Source organism: Cavia porcellus, unplaced genomic scaffold (genome assembly GCF_034190915.1).
Source record: "Cavia porcellus strain 051 isolate PalLab524CR breed Dunkin Hartley unplaced genomic scaffold, mCavPor4.1 scaffold_21, whole genome shotgun sequence".
Classification (NCBI taxonomy): Eukaryota; Metazoa; Chordata; class Mammalia; order Rodentia; family Caviidae; genus Cavia; species Cavia porcellus.
The window spans coordinates 39,707,455-39,723,334 of NW_026947504.1; the positions used below are offsets into that span (position 1 = coordinate 39,707,455).

Below are 15,880 nucleotides of genomic sequence, written 5' to 3' on the forward strand. Positions count from 1 at the left end.
CTGCATCTCACCTGCCATGCACTTCCCTGGCCTTGACACCTGCAAGGACTCTCACTGCCCTCAGCACCGGGTTTGGATCTGACCAGAGAGCTCACCCCACCTGCAAGTGTGGCAGGAGCTCCTCCACTCTTGAGCAGGTGGGCTTTTCCCTGTGGGTGACTCTATCCCTGCAGGCATCTCTGGGCACCTGGCCAGCTGTTCCCTTTTTCTCCCAGAGCCTGACCTGGCTTCAGTCAGCTCCTGGTTGGCTCCAGAATTGATCAGTGTGTCTTGCTACCATCACAGACAATGTTATCTGCAGGAATCATTTTTTTTTTAAGACAGGGTCTTGCTATGTAGTGCAGGCTGGCTTTTAACTCACATATGCAGCCCAGGCTGGCCTCCTGCCTCAGCTCTTATAGGAGTATGCCACCACACTCAGTAGGAGCCTTTTAATCTGTTATTTGATTTCAAGTTTGTGACACATAGAGTCACATGGGGGGAGGCTTCTCTCACATGATTTTGAAGGTTGGAAAAATTGATTTAAAATCAATCAAATTTCCCTTAAGCTTTTGAGGAAGAATGCATATATGCAAAATCCTAGTTCTTCTACTTCAAACAATAAACTTAACTTTCTTTGACCAAAGAGCCTCCCAGTTTGGTTGCATCCTGTTTTAAATGTTTACATCATAATTACCCAATAGGTGACAGACCGTGGTGGTACACACCTATAATTCCAGTATGCTGGGAGGCTGAGGCAGGATGCAAATTGGAGCCCAGCTGTACAAATTAGTGATTTAGCAAGACCCTGCACCAGTAGAATAATAAAATTAAATAAAATAGAAAAGGTTGAGTAGGTAGCTTGTGCAAAAGCCCTGGTTTAATCCCTACTACTGGGAAGCGGTGGGAGGAAGAATTACCCACTAGGTTTATAACTGTGTCACCTGGCTAACCAATGTAAGAAAACAATGCAGCTAAAAGAAGCAAGAATTGGCATGCAGGGCAAGAGGAGTGAGGGTCCCAGGCACAAAAAGACTGAGAGGCTTACTTTCCCAGCTGTACGTGCACAGGGTCACTAACTCCTTACATCTGAAGTCCTCCAGTGCTCAGCAGCCTCACCCGGGCCCTGCCCACCCCTGCCCATCTGGCTTCCTCTCCAGGCAAAACTGTGTGCTAACCAGCTGTTCCTCATCCAAACCAGAAGGTTGCCCCTTTCTAGAGATGTGAAATCTGTAAGTTTCAGTACCGTGTTTTCACACACTCACTAGATGGAAGAGAAAAACTCATAAAGAAAGAAAGGTGCTTTCTGGAAAACAGCCCTGGGTGAGAAGACCCCACGACACAGGCAGAACGCAGCGGAGGTGCTGGAGGCAACAAAGGTTGGCCTCACCTTAATTGCAAGGGAAGCCAACAGCAGCCAGCGTGAGAGAAGTGCAGAGTAACGAAGTATTGATTCTTTCAAAAGATGCTCCAATAATCAGCATTCTTCCAGGCATCCATTCCTTTGGGTAAATTCATCTTTTTTAATTTTAATTTTTTTATTTTAAAAAACCAAAACAGAAAAAAGGATAGAAATGGCGCAGAATTTCCAAAAAAAGTAGGAAATTAACATTAGTTAATATATTGCATATTGTCATCTTAGAAGTAGTTGTTCAGGTTACAAGATTTGGGCACAAAAAAATGACCAAACTATCAAACAATGAAAGCACAAACTGTTTCTGTTTTTGAAAGTAAATATTTCTGCTTAAATTGTAGGAGGGTGGGTGGTATGGCCAAGGTGCCAGCTTTGACTTGTGACTTAGTTGGTGAGATGCTTTCCTGTAAAGGGAGGACATGGTGGAGATATCTTTTGTATTCCTCATGATTCTTCTTCCCAAGGACAGCACTAATTCCAATGGACCCGCTTGTTGGTTGATGAACTAGGATGAGACTCTTTTGGCTTAGCCCACTTTTCCATGCAGGGCTCTCTTTGTAGCAGAGTGAGAGACCAAAGAAACTAAGAGAGAGATTTACATTAAGCAAATGCCAAATGTGTCTGTTCAGCTCAGCCGTTATCCGTGTCCACACACTGCAAATAGCACACTGTGAAGATGTTTGCAGAGACAGCACTAGCACAGTTGCTGACGTGTTCTTTATGACTTCAGTTTGATTTTGATTCATCTTTCTAGCTCTTTATCTAATTTGTTTTACATGGACAGTACCCTGTTTATTTCCCTTGCAAAGAAATATTTGATCCCCATAGCTCAGCAACAGATGGCTGAAGTTTACAAAACCCCTAAGAGAAAATACACTTAGTGCATGAAAACAAAGCCCCCTGCAAATCCAGAACCTTTTCTTTCATTGCTTTTATTCATAAGGCAACAGTTCTTTAATGTGGAAAATGAAAACACTGAAAATAATTTAAAAGCACTAACACCTCATTTAACTACTCAGAACACATTTTTGGAGGTGAGGGAGAAAATACAGTTGAGCATCTATAATCTGAAAATCTGAAATCCAAAATACTCCAAAGCCTGAACTTTTTGAGCAGCAATGTGATGCCACAAAGTGAAAAATTCGATGCCATGAAACTTTGTTGAACTAAGAAAGAATTAATTCACCAGAATCTAAATTCAGCTCACCAAAATATTGTAAAATTACTTTCCATTTATATGTATAAAGCATATATGAAGCATAAATGAATTTTGTGTTTAGACTTAGGTCCTAACCCTGAGATACCTCATTATGTGTATGTAAATATTCCAAAATATGAAAACAAAGATATCTGAAATACAAAACACTTATTTTTCCAAGTGTTTTGGATAAGGGCAACTCAACCGGTGGAATGCATGTAAGGGAATGTTTGCATTATGAACTTGAGAAAATACTATTGTGTGTTCACTGTGATGGATCTAGCATTGTCATAAAAATAACAATGATTATCATAAAAATTTGTGGTTAAAAGTTTGTTAGACAGTATGCAATTAGAAAAAAATTGGAAGAGAACAGAACCAAGAAAAATTGGGAAGTAATTATTGTTTGTGTGAAAGTTATTCCACAATTTATGAAAGAAAGTATCTCAGGTTCAATATGACCTCATTTTCCAAACATACAGAGTAATTTTATATTTGGATGTCTGCTGACATCATGTAGGCATACTATTGTGGATGCCACTCTCGTGGCTAGACAGGATATCTCAGGATTTATATAGGGGCTCAAGATATAGTTCATAGTATAACAGTTGGATAGCGTGTTTGAGGCCTTTGAGTTTGATCTCACACTAATGTATATGTATATATGTATGTATAAGTAAGACTGTCTCAGGAATCCTAAACTATGAAATCTTGGTAGGAAATACCTTTCTGATATCACAGTCTATTCATTTGATTACTTACATTGAAGTGGTGGAGCAAGTCTTTGAATAAATGTTTTAACTACTAACTTTGTTTTGCAGCAGATGATCAGAAAGCCTGAGTGAGATGATTCTTCTGGGGTACACAGAAGCACACACATGTCTGTTATCCTGTCTGTAGGATACCTCCCTTGGCCCTGCTATGATGGTGAGGATTTTGGATATGACAGAGGATGTATAGATGGAAACACAGCCTTTGGATGGCCTCTGGTCCTCATGGTAGGAAGAAGCCATCTTTATCTATACACGGCTGTCTATGTTTCCAAGGATTGCACTGTGGCAGCATTTTACTGAGGGACTTAAAAGGAGGGGAAAGATCATGTCACCTTTGAGCTTCTGTAGCATGAAAGTGACTCTCAGTATTTGGTATGAGGAATATGGTGGTCCCCATTAGGCAGCAGATTCAAATTTGCTTTAGTAACATGGGTAGATCTTTTTAGCACAACATTTAGTAGAAGGTAAGAAAGAAGATGCATGGTGGATGAAATTCACGTTTTGGAATTTTCAGTCCCCAGTGCGACAGTGTTGGGAGGTGGGGCTTTAGGCCATGAGACATCCACTCTGCTGATGGGTTAGTGCCGTTTAGCAAAGGGCTTGGGTTTGTAAATCAAGCTTCTGTTCTCTTGTGCATTCATGCATACTCCTTTGCACTTTCTTCTCTATCACAGGCTAACGCAGTAAGAAGACCTCACCAAATGTGTGCCCCGGACCTTGGATTTCCCAGTCTTCACAACTATAAGAACTAAATCTCTGTTTTTTGGAAGTTCCCTAGTCTTGCATTTTCTGTTCTAGCTCCATAAAACATTTAGACAATGAGATACATATCCTATTTCCACTTATATAAATTAATTATAGCTACATAATAAAATAAATATGAATTTCAAAAAAAACCTCATGCTAAGAAATTTTGTAAACACTATAGAATAAGGAAGGGAGAGGAAAGAAGTTGACTAAGAAATGAAATAAATAATGAAAAAAAGAAGGATAAAATACCAGTGATTCCTCAATTCAATTCCATTTAATAAACTTTTTTTTGAGGCTCTGCTTTTCTTAGACTCTTTATTTGAATTTATGTTGTTTGATAGTATCTGACTCTAAATATGATTTATGAACACAAGATAATACATTATTATTTTAGACAGGAAAATGCATGTTGCACAAAAACAGAGAGAAAAATAAAAATTACTGGAGAAAAATGTTTTCTGTCCGATGTCTGATAAATGAGATTCTATCTTCAATGTAGCTTTTATCTCAAGTGATGTTAGAAAGCATGAAAGAAACCAAGAAATATGATTAAAAATAAATTATAACAAAATAATGTGATGAACTTGGTGATGATTAAATGTCATTTAATTTATTTGTATAGTTAATAACCTATGAAAAATAAAATTTTACAGTTACACTTAGGTATTTCTATTTAGAAGCCTCAGATTGCCACAAACTTGATGTCTTCATAAAACATTCTTATGTTGCACTTTGACCTCACCAAATGTGCATTAGTTCAGCAAATATTTAATAAACATCTTCCAAGGGCACGGTAGTGGCGTTCGGTTATTATTTTACACTGTAACTTCCAGATTTATATCTTTACTCCAGACTTCTCCGAATTCCAGCCCAGATCACTGCCTTTTTCACGTTGCTTCTGACTCTTGTAAGTTTCCTCAGGCTAAAAATGTCTGCAGATGAGCTCTGCCTCCTCTACCAAGACGATTGTTGTTCCTTAGGTTTTCCTCTGAAAATGGTTCCCCTGTCCATTTGATTGACACAAGTGATACCAAGTGGCCCTTCTTCATATCCCTCTCTCTGTCACTTTTATTATCTGTGAATTTTTTTCTTGTGGAGACAGGGTGTCCTTACATAATCCAAGCTCACCTTGAACTCACTATATAGCCCACGGTAGCCTCAAACTCTTGGTGACCCACTCCTATGGATTTTATCCTTAAATGTTTCTCAAATCCATTTTTTTCTGTCTTCAGCCATCATGGCAGTCAAGGTGCTGTTAAAATCCCCTGTGTGTTGGCATGACTCCTCAGCCTCAAATCAGCCCAGCACTTCCCTTACTGCCTGCCCTGAAGCCCAGTCTGGTCATGACATCTCCTTTTCTGCCTCTCTTTAAAATGCTGTATCTTTTATGTTGAAAAAATAAAGGCTTCAGCATAGCCAGTGACACATTCACGGCTATGTTATCTCATCTCATCCTCCTCCTTCTTCCCTCTCTTTGTCCTGTAAGTCACTTAGAGACATCATATTCTTTCCTGCTGTAGGCCTTTTGCCTATGCTTCTCTACCAGCATTGCAGTGCATGCTCTCTCTCTCTCTCTCCTTTCTTTTCCTTTGCTTTTTTTATATAGTTCATTTGTTACTCACAAACATTTATTGAGCACCTGTTGCATGTCAAGAAAGAAGTGAAATAATCTATTTGCTTTCTTGAGGTTTCACTTCTATGGGTTGAACTTGACTCTGTTGCTTGAACTCTGACTTAGCCTAACATTTCTTCTTCAGTAGAATCTGATCTCCCAAATTGGGTCAGATATCTTGTTAAATGTTCTCAGAACCCTTCTAAGTATTTATCATGCCTCTTGCTTATTCAGGTTTTTGAGGTTTGATTACTACGGGGCTCACCTGCCAATCTGTCAAGTTCTTTAAGACAGGATATGTTTATTTTCTTCATCAAAGTATCCTTGGGTTCTGTCACAGTGCCTTGTACATAGAGGATGCCTAACAGCAAATTTTCTGAATAAAATGTGAATAGCAAATTGTCACTTCCCTAATGGCAGGCCAGTCAAAGAAAGATGAATGAACAAACAATAGGGATAATGCTAACTCAGATGTACACACAGAAATTAAAATGGGATTTCTCTTGGATAGAAATGGTCAAACAGGGATGGCAAAACTTTAGAGACTGCATGTTCAAAATTCAACCCAAAACTAATTTTGCCAACAATGAGGCACTTAGACCTGAATAGGAGGTTTTAGTTTAGCTAAAACAGCTCATACAACTCATGACATCACCGCAGAGAGGGCTACATATGCTCACTAGGCACATGTGCCATAGCTTTGGCCTCACAGGGTTAGAGCATCATCAAGAGAGAGGAATGAATGGCTTGGTATGTAACAGCTTACAAACACATAGAATCCCTTATTTTATAGTTTTTTAAAATGGGAATGCAAGCACCTATATATGATGAGGATTAAACTAGTGGAGAGATTAAAAAAAAAGATACCTTAAAGGAAAACACTATTTGGGTTGGGAGAATGTTTCCCGGAGAGGGGTTGGGGAAGAAGTATAGGGCTCTACAGAGGGACAGAGTGTGGGTGGCAAAGTTCGGGGAGCTCTGCCTGATCCTCTTGATTTCTTTGTAGTGCCATATGCTATATCTGTGCTGGCCAGAAAAGTAGTTACTCAGCACCTGAGTCCAATATTAACAGTTCATAATACACATTACATAAGGTGTCTTTAGACAGAAAAACCCAAACAGCAAGATAATGTGTAGACAAATTAATCACATGTAATATGCTGAAGGGAGCTAGGCTACAGATGTGCTCTAGGGAGAGTACACACCACAGTCTGAAGCTTTTGTACACAAAATAATATAAACCAGGACAGAAATAAACTTTATATTAATTACCTGCTACCGTGGTAATAGTATGATTGATTGTCATCATCTGAGGTAGATCTGTTCTATGAAGTCATTGTGAGCACTGAATCAGTAAACCTGAAACCATCACTCCTAGGGAAAAGAAGGGTTCAGTTGCCATGAGCCCCTAGATACAGCATTAACATGAATTCATCAGTATAGGCCCTTGCAATTTATGAATTTCTGCCTAAAGACACTTTAATATATATTTTTGACTATTAACGTTGAACTCAACAGCCAACAATTTCTCTTCTTAGAATCATGCACGTAAACCTTTGCTTAAGACTTTGCAACATCTCACTGTCCTTTAAAGTGCCTTTCTCAAAAATTTGCAAGGCCACTCCTCCGGTTGCTGGGAACAGCCAGGACTGTAACACTCTCTGGGGAGGTTTATGAACCCTGGTTGGACCCTCCTGGATCCTACTCCTTGTTTCTCCCTTTGGGGTATTCAAACCTGAACACCATCCCCTACACACAGGGTGATCAGATGGTCCAGGAGCCCTGTACCTAGTGTCTATGGAGCTGTCCTGAGGTATTTTAAGAGTGTGGCTTTCCAAGTGTATATGTATATTTTTTTGATTATGTAGAATTGGGGCACCTGAATAGTGCTGACACACTGATTTGGGATGACTCTCATTTATTTCAGACTTTTTCCATGCATTGAATTTTCAAGAACCAAATATAGCAAACACCAACCTCTTTTCTATGCTTGCTCTAAGCCCTAAGTGATAAACTACTATCTCGATTAGGCCCACGTGTTTTATAAAACATTAAAGTCATATGGTTTATGTAGTCAACCCCCCTTTTCCAAATCAGTTGTCTGCTAGGCAGCCTTGGGTGAGAATGCAATTGGGCAAGGGTTCTCAGTAAATTAATAGAGCCTCAGAGTAAGGAAATCAGGGGAAAGTATTTTTCTTATTTTACAAACTATCCTCTAAATGCAAGTCAACTAGGAATGACTAATAACCAACTGTTAATCTGGCCGATGGTCCTGGGAAGTGGGAAGAGGTCCTTCGGGTGACATTTTCAGACTCTCCCTGGGTACTTGAGTGTCGATGTCGCTCCCGGCCGGCAGGAAAGACACACGACAAGGTCTGGCGGTGGTCAGGCTTTTCTTTATTCTCTCCTTATACAGTCTGCCCCGAAGCCTCTACCGGTCCGCTCTCTGCGGCTCCTTCCGTGCTTCAGTCTGCCCCGAAGCCTCTACCGGTCCGCTCCCCGCGGCTCCTTTTGTGCTTCAGTCTCTCTCTCGGGGGTGGAGGCACTGGCTATATATAGGATTAATAGCTAGGCAGACTACCCTGTGAGGCGGGAACTTAGTGGGGTGATAAGAAACAGGTGCCACACAGGCAGGCTCGATGAGAGGGGTAATCTAGCTCAGGCTTTTGTACTTTCCCACAGGCCTCGCAATCACCGCGTCTGATGACTTGACAGTGCCACGGCTCCCAACATCTCCCCCTATTTTATTTTAAATGATGGCTACGCGCATCGCAGCCCGTCCTGGATAGAGTGCAGAGGCCTATGCCCCGAACTGAGGCCCACCGTAGGCCCTTAGCGTAGACCCTGGTCGGCCGTCCCAGGGTCCACCAAGGCCCTGAGGCCCTCGTCCTTTTTTCTAGGGCCAGGAATGAACCGGACGGAACCTGGTTGCACATAGGCATGCACTCATTTCTCTCCACGAATCCCCTCGGAGAGAAATTTATCTAACAATCCAGCGGCTTTCGAGCGGAACGGGGTAGGGCCTGGCTTAGGTTGAGTTGTGCTGGGGAGGCACGCTCTTACCCGTCATTGACTCACCCACCCTGCTACATGTTGTTGTCTAGGGAGGAGAATGTGGGAAGCCTGTCACTTTTAAACGCGGTCGTAGGCCATGCGAGCGAGCCATGCGTATACAAGGGTAGCACATAGGGGAGCAAGCCGTTCCAGGCCCCCAAAAAGGGATTGTCCTGCAGTTCTTTTAGGGCTCATCTTGTTGTTGGGTCTGCGGTTGGCCTCTGGTGGAACAGGCCCGATCCTCAGTCGAGGGACTTGTCGCGTCAACCTCTCTGGGACCCACATTGGCTCTCGTCCCGATTCCTGCGGAAAGACACAAACCGCGCCTCGGCTTCCTCTTTTGTATCTCTGCCCTCCTTGACGGACCCTTCTCGGGAGCTTCCTCACTGTGCCTGTTCAAACACCTCGCGTACTTCTACAAGTTCTTGAGAGCTCCCCCCGTAACTACCCTCACTCTTTAGGCACGTGTGTATCATTTCCCACAATGGACGAGCAGAGACTGAAGCTCTACCCTCCCGCTCTGCTAGGGAAAGGTCTCTGCCCAACTTTTCCCAGGAGGGCAGGTTTATATGCCCTGTAGGCAGAAACCAGGGAGCAAAGCTGTCAATCTCTGCAAGGAAATTTTCTAAAGTCTTACGCCCCACCTTGAGGTCCTTGGACTTTAGGAGTCTCCGAAGGACCAACACCAAGGCTGTGTATCTTTACTTGGCATGTTTCCCATTTTTAATATATCTTCTGTTATTTTTACTTCTATGTTTATGTTTTACACTCTTTTATTACCTTAAGTTCTGGTGTTATGTTTCATACTCACCGCGTGAGGCCCAAGAAACCCGCCACTTACGCGTGAGGTTGAGAGGAGTCTACAAACCCTGTAGGTGCGCGCCACCCAGGGCCCAGGCTTATCCTCTACTCACCTGTCCTGCAGCTGCAGCACTGTGTAGGAGAATGCAGTCCACCGCCGCGTCTCGGGGTTGATCAATCCCCGTGCGGGCCACCAAATGTCGATGTCGCTCCCGGCCGGCAGGAAAGACACACGACAAGGTCTGGCGGTGGTCAGGCTTTTCTTTATTCTCTCCTTATACAGTCTGCCCCGAAGCCTCTACCGGTCCGCTCTCCGCGGCTCCTTCCGTGCTTCAGTCTGCCCCGAAGCCTCTACCGGTCCGCTCCCCGCGGCTCCTTTTGTGCTTCAGTCTCTCTCTCGGGGGTGGAGGCACTGGCTATATATAGGATTAATAGCTAGGCAGACTACCCTGTGAGGCGGGAACTTAGTGGGGTGATAAGAAACAGGTGCCACACAGGCAGGCTCGATGAGAGGGGTAATCTAGCTCAGGCTTTTGTACTTTCCCACAGGCCTCGCAATCACCGCGTCTGATGACTTGACAGTGCCACGGCTCCCAACACTTGAGCAGTGAGGAGGGACGAGAGCAGAGGGAGGGGGTCTGCATGCTTCCCCTGAGCTTAGGTATAGTTCAGTGATTCCAGAATATTCTAAAATGTATGACTCCTCTTTTTCTTTTTCTTGTCTTTTTCGTTTTTATCGGTACCAGGGATCGAACTCTCAACTGCACACTTGCAAGGAAGGCGCTTATGCCGCTGAGCTAAATCCCCAGCCCCGACTCCTCTTTAAAAAAGCTGTGTAGGGATGGGCACGTAGCTCAGTAGTAGTGTGCTTGCCTAGCATGTGTGAGGCTATGGGTTCAAGCCCAGTACCACAAATCAGTCAACCAATCTTCAATAAAGATACAAAATGATTTTTTAAAAAAAGTTATGCTGTCAAAATCTCTTGGAAAGATATGACCCTCCATCAGTGGTGGAGAACTTATCGCATGTGTTATTTGTTTTTCTTTTGAGACAAAAGATAGTAATGTGTGAATTCTTTTTTCTAAGCTAAAACCTCAGTATTCAGGTTTAATTGCAGTGTTGGCACTCTGTGAGAAATAAGTGGATTTAGGGATGCAGTTTGGGTACCCACCTCTAAAAGGTTTGCCATCACTGCCCTAGGTTTTGTAAGAAAAAACAGCATGTGAGGAAGGAAAGATGTCTAAGCGGGTGAGGCTAGAGGTGGTGATGGAGTTCGGCTGAGGACACCAACTGTCCCTTTCCCTGGGGCGTGATGACCCTGAATGCGAATGATATTTGGATTAAGTGAGTTACTTCAGTGCTTGGTCCAAGAGAAAATGCTTACATATAAAGTGTTCCTGAAAATGCTAATTAGATGGTCTAGCACAAATTAATGCAGTTCCAAATTAGATTCTCAGTCACATGGAATTCTTGACTCCCCATCAGGGTTGCTAGGGGCATGTTCTACCAATGCTGAATTACTGCATACAGGAGATGGCATGGATTATGGGTTTGATGAGCTGAAAAGGAAATTGGAGTATGCAGCTAGCTATGTTTTTTAGATGGTTACTCTGAAATGCAGACCAATGCATATTTTTTTGTTTGTTTCTGCAGAGTACTCCTCCTACTGCACATGCTGTCCTTCCTTACGCCAGTCTTTTCTGTGTCTGTAATAGTCATACTTTAGAGATCCTATAACTATAGAATACACCATAAAGCAAATGACACAAGAAAGCAAGCTGCGTGAAGTTTTTAGTTTTCTGCTGCACATAAAAAGTCACATTATGCCACGCTATAAAGTGTTGACAACATTATTTCTAAATCCACAATTTACATACCCTAGTTGCTAAGCAAATGCTACCAATTTCCGGGTGTGGCCCTCACAACTGTAATCCCGGCACTCTAGGAGGCTGAGGCAAGAGGATTGCCAAGTTTGAGCCCAGCCTGGGCAACCTTGTGACTTTGTGACACTCGGAATCAAAATAAAAACAGAAAAGGGGTTGTAGTTCATTGTAAAGGCCCTAAGTTCAACCTCCAGTACCAACATAAAATAAAAGTAAAAATAAACACTAACAATCATCTGAGCTGTTGGGAAAATGGTGCTGTCAGACTTGTCAAACACACTTTGCCACAAACCTTCAATTTGTAAAATCCATCGTGTCTGCAAGGGCAACAAAGCAAAGCACTGTGAAATGAGGATGACTTTGTAACACAAATTGAGAAAATGTACTGTATCCAAGCTGTCAACAATACTATGCAGAGTGATCATCATAGATTTTAGCCTTTATGTGTTTGCAGAAATACTTTCAGTAAAGTGAGTTTTAAATTTTGTTTATTTTTTAATTTCAGCCAGTGACTTCATATAACAAATTTAATGAATTTAACAAATTGTGTAGTCTAAAAAAGAATCATCTTATCTTATCTAAGAAAATAATTGTCATCTCATCAGATACTATTATATTTTTTTTTATTTTGAAAAGAATAGAAGCAAATGACAAAAAAATGGGATCATTCAAAACAAAAGGATGGACATTGTACATGATTTAAAACCACAATACAAGGTGATCTACAATGGTTACCATGATGTTTCTTGTTATCTTCAATAGAATTGCCCATATCATCAGGTACCATAAAATTAAACATAGCATAACAGAACAAAATTAATAAAAACAAAATATTGGAGACAGTATAAGACTTCAAAAGAGAGTAATAGTCAAACCAGAATGCGTATCATAGTGAATCTTATTGTCTTCAGAGTAATTGCCTATATTTTTAGACTTGATACTATCTATCAAACATATCAGATTTGAATGAAATCAGTCAAGACAAGACAGCAATCAAACAAAACAGATTCAAATAAAATCAGTCAAAATAAGACAGTGAAAGCAATACAGGGTTTCAGATTAAGTTAATAGGAAATTAAAAATGGTTACCATAGTATATCCTGCTATCTTTGGAATATGCCCTCAAATCTAGTACAAGTAGACAAACTGGAACAGAATATAACTAAACTAAATAGAGCAGTGGAAACAATATGGGTTTCAAATCATGATACAAGATTAATAAAGGCCACTGCCTTCCCTTTTTAGACAGTGCCTCCCCTTTCACTTTCACAGGTACATTGTATAATTTGTATCTCATTAACTCCTTTAGTTTTTAGATTAGGGAGTCAACCTGCTATTTACATAAGTGGTTCTGAACTTTTTACCCCTGAGCTTAATCTCAAATTGTATCTATTTACCTACAAGAGCCTCAAGGTTTTTTTTTGCTTATCGCTGAGTAGCTCTCCATTGTATAAAAGTGTTATGTCTTTCCAAGCAATCTGCAGCCCCTGATGGGTGCTTCCACTCTTTTTTCTGATTCCCTATCATATAGAGCATTATTTTCTCATCTTTGACTTTCAGTCCATAAACCCTCTTTCAGGTTGAATATATTTCTTATACAGAACATCTTGATGGACCCTATCTCCTGATCCACTTTGCCTGTGTTTCTTTTTACTAGTGTATTGAGGCCATCCATGTTAGCGGTTTTGACTAACCTTCTCTGCCTCATTTCTGCAATGATATTTTTCTGCCATTGGTTGTCTACTTTTCCCCTTCATTCCACTGTCTGCCCCATTCAGTGAGCCCTCTCTACAACTGTTCCTGAAACCATGGCGTTTTCTCTCTCTCTCTCTCTGGAATGTCCTTCAGTATTTTTTGTAGGGTTGGATTGGTGGTCTCAAACTCCCCCAGTTCCTCTTTGTCATGAAAGCATCTTGTTTCTCCATTAATTTTGAGAGACAGTTTTGTAGGGTACATCAATCTGGTATGCAGGTTATTTTCATTCAGGTCTTGGAATACTTTGCTCCAAGCTCTTCTTGATTTGATAATTTGTGTTGAGAAGTCTGTCATGATTGTGATGCATTTTCCTTTATAGATGATCTGTTTCTTTTCTCTGACAGCTTTTAATATTCTGTTCTTGTGTTGAATTTCTGGGATCTTGATTATTATATGCCTGGGTGTAGAGCTATTTGGGTTATAGGTGGCTGGGGTCCTGTATGCCTGATAGATCTGTATATCTTTACCTTTTCCCGTATTAGGGAAGTTCTTGATTATTTCTGTGAATAGCCTGTGTAGTTCATTTGTTTGTATCCCTGCTTCTTCCTTTATATTCTTAATTCTTAGTTATAGATCCTCTTATCATCTTCTAGCCTTTGTATTGTTACTGCTTTTTTCCTTGTTATTTTTAAGAAGTTTTTTCCTTTCATGCTCCCACATTACAAATCTGTCCTCCAGTTCAGATAATCTATCCTTAGTTTCTTTCAAGCTGTTATGCCAGCTTTCAATAGAGTTTTTAGTTTCCTGGTAATCTCTTTGAACCTGCTTCATATATTCTATGTTTTCTCTATTTTCTCCATCAAACAATTCTCCCTTTTTTCCTGTTCTTCCATTCCACCATCTGTTTTTTCTTGGGAGGTGCTTAGCATTTCTTTAACTATTCTACTTATATCTTGCTTTACTTGGTTAAATACTTCATTTTTGAACTTGTCTATGAGGTCCTGGAGATACCGCTTTATTTCTATTGGTGCCATGCCTGATATTGCATGTTTTCTGTCCTCTCCTTTGCATTTACCTTTCCTGGATCAGTGTTCTCAGGATTGGGGACTGAGGACCCTTTCTTGTTGCTCCCTCTTCCCATACTTTTTGTTTCTTCCATACAAGCATATATAGGAGACCCAGTTTCTTTTTTGTCAGTTACAGTTTGTTTGAATCGCGCCAGCTAGGTGTTCCCGCCCACTGCTGTGTACTAGGGAGGCACAGACCTGGGCAACCTATGCTGGGCCCGCCCCTCCAGGTCAGTCAACCTGCTGAAGGATTCACTGCATTAGGGTGCACACTGCTAGACGCAGGGACCTGGTTTGGGCTAGCCTACTGGGTCTTAGTCGGTGGCATCACCCAGGTCAAGTGCTCCCCACCAATCCTGCTTGAGAGGGGAATATGTGACTGAAGTCACTGCAGTGTCCTGTTCAGGCTAGCCTGCCCGGTCCCAGAATGTCCTCTGTTGAAGCCTCCTACTCTATGGAAGGGTAACCATTCCTCTCACTCACCGCAGGTCGATGCAGAGCTCCCTGTCAGATCTGCTCTCAATTCCACTCACCGATTCCTGCTCTCAGAGCTTTTACATTTCTATCCCTGCTGTGCCAATTTAGATGCAGCAGTGGCAGCAGGACATTCAAGCTGCGGTTTTCAGAGGCACAGTTCCAGCTTTGGCACTGAGACTTTAGTTGTTCCAGTCATAGCACTGGGATTACATTTCCAGTTGGTTTCTCTCAGCTTAATTTGTTCCTGGGTCGACAGGGTATATCTCCTCCTCCTTTAGACTCCCCATACCGCACCATTCCTGGAATCTAAGGTAGCTATCTCAGAGAGCTTCTATAGCTGCTGTTATCTATCTGCCATGTTCTCCCAGAAGTTCCTACCCCTGCTTCTTCATGTACATTTTTTAATTCTTAAGTTATAGATCCTCTTATCATCTTCTAGCCTTTGTATTGTTACTTCCTGGTTCCTTGTTATTTTTAAGAGATATTTCCTTTCATGATCACATGTTGCAAACCTGTCTTCAAGGTTTGATAGTCTATCGTTAGTATCTTTCAAGCAGTTTTGCCAGATTTCAACGGAGTTTTACATTTCCTAGTGATCTCTTTGAATTTGTTTAATGTATTTTAGATTTTTTATATTCTTCATAGAAGGTTTCTCTCCTTTTTTCTGTGCTCCTCCACTCTTTCATCTGCATCTTCTTGAGAGGTGCTTAGTATTTCTTTTATTATTTTTCTTATATCTTCCTTTAGTTGTATTAGTATTTCTAATTTGAGTTCTTTTATAATATCATGAAGATATTTCTTTATGTCAAATGCTGCTTCTTTAGAAACTCCAATCTCTTCTGTGTTTATGTCTCCTGGGCCATTACTATTTGGGTTGGAGGCTGGAGGCTTCCTTTTGTTTCTTCCTCTTGTCATGTTTCTGGTTTCTTCCAAATAAGTGGATAGTGTGGGTCCCTAGCACTTCCTGTGTGGTCTGAAGTGTGCTGGCTAGGGATTGCTGCCCTCCCCAGTCTGCTGGTGACTGCTGGAGTACAAGCAGAGGCGGAGCAGTCTAGTCCTTCCATTCTAAGCTGGTCAAGCTCTGGAAGTCTTCATCATGTTAGTGTGTGCCATGTGGATGGGGCCAATTAGGGATAGCTTCAGGGAGACTTTATCCTTGGCCACTGGATCACGCACA

At 41.5% G+C, this 15,880-nt stretch overlaps 1 long non-coding RNA gene across 1 annotated transcript; it reads right to left on the reverse strand.

Annotated features, from left to right (window-relative positions):
• Window positions 1–8,102: 8,102 nt before the first annotated feature.
• On the reverse strand, window positions 8,103–10,131 carry LOC134471976 (uncharacterized). The gene is made up of 2 exons (XR_010041780.1): window positions 9,695–10,131; window positions 8,103–9,083 (listed from the first exon to the last, which is right to left on the reverse strand). It is a non-coding gene; the product is annotated as an uncharacterized LOC134471976 (long non-coding RNA).
• Between the last annotated feature and the right edge of the window lie 5,749 nt (window positions 10,132–15,880).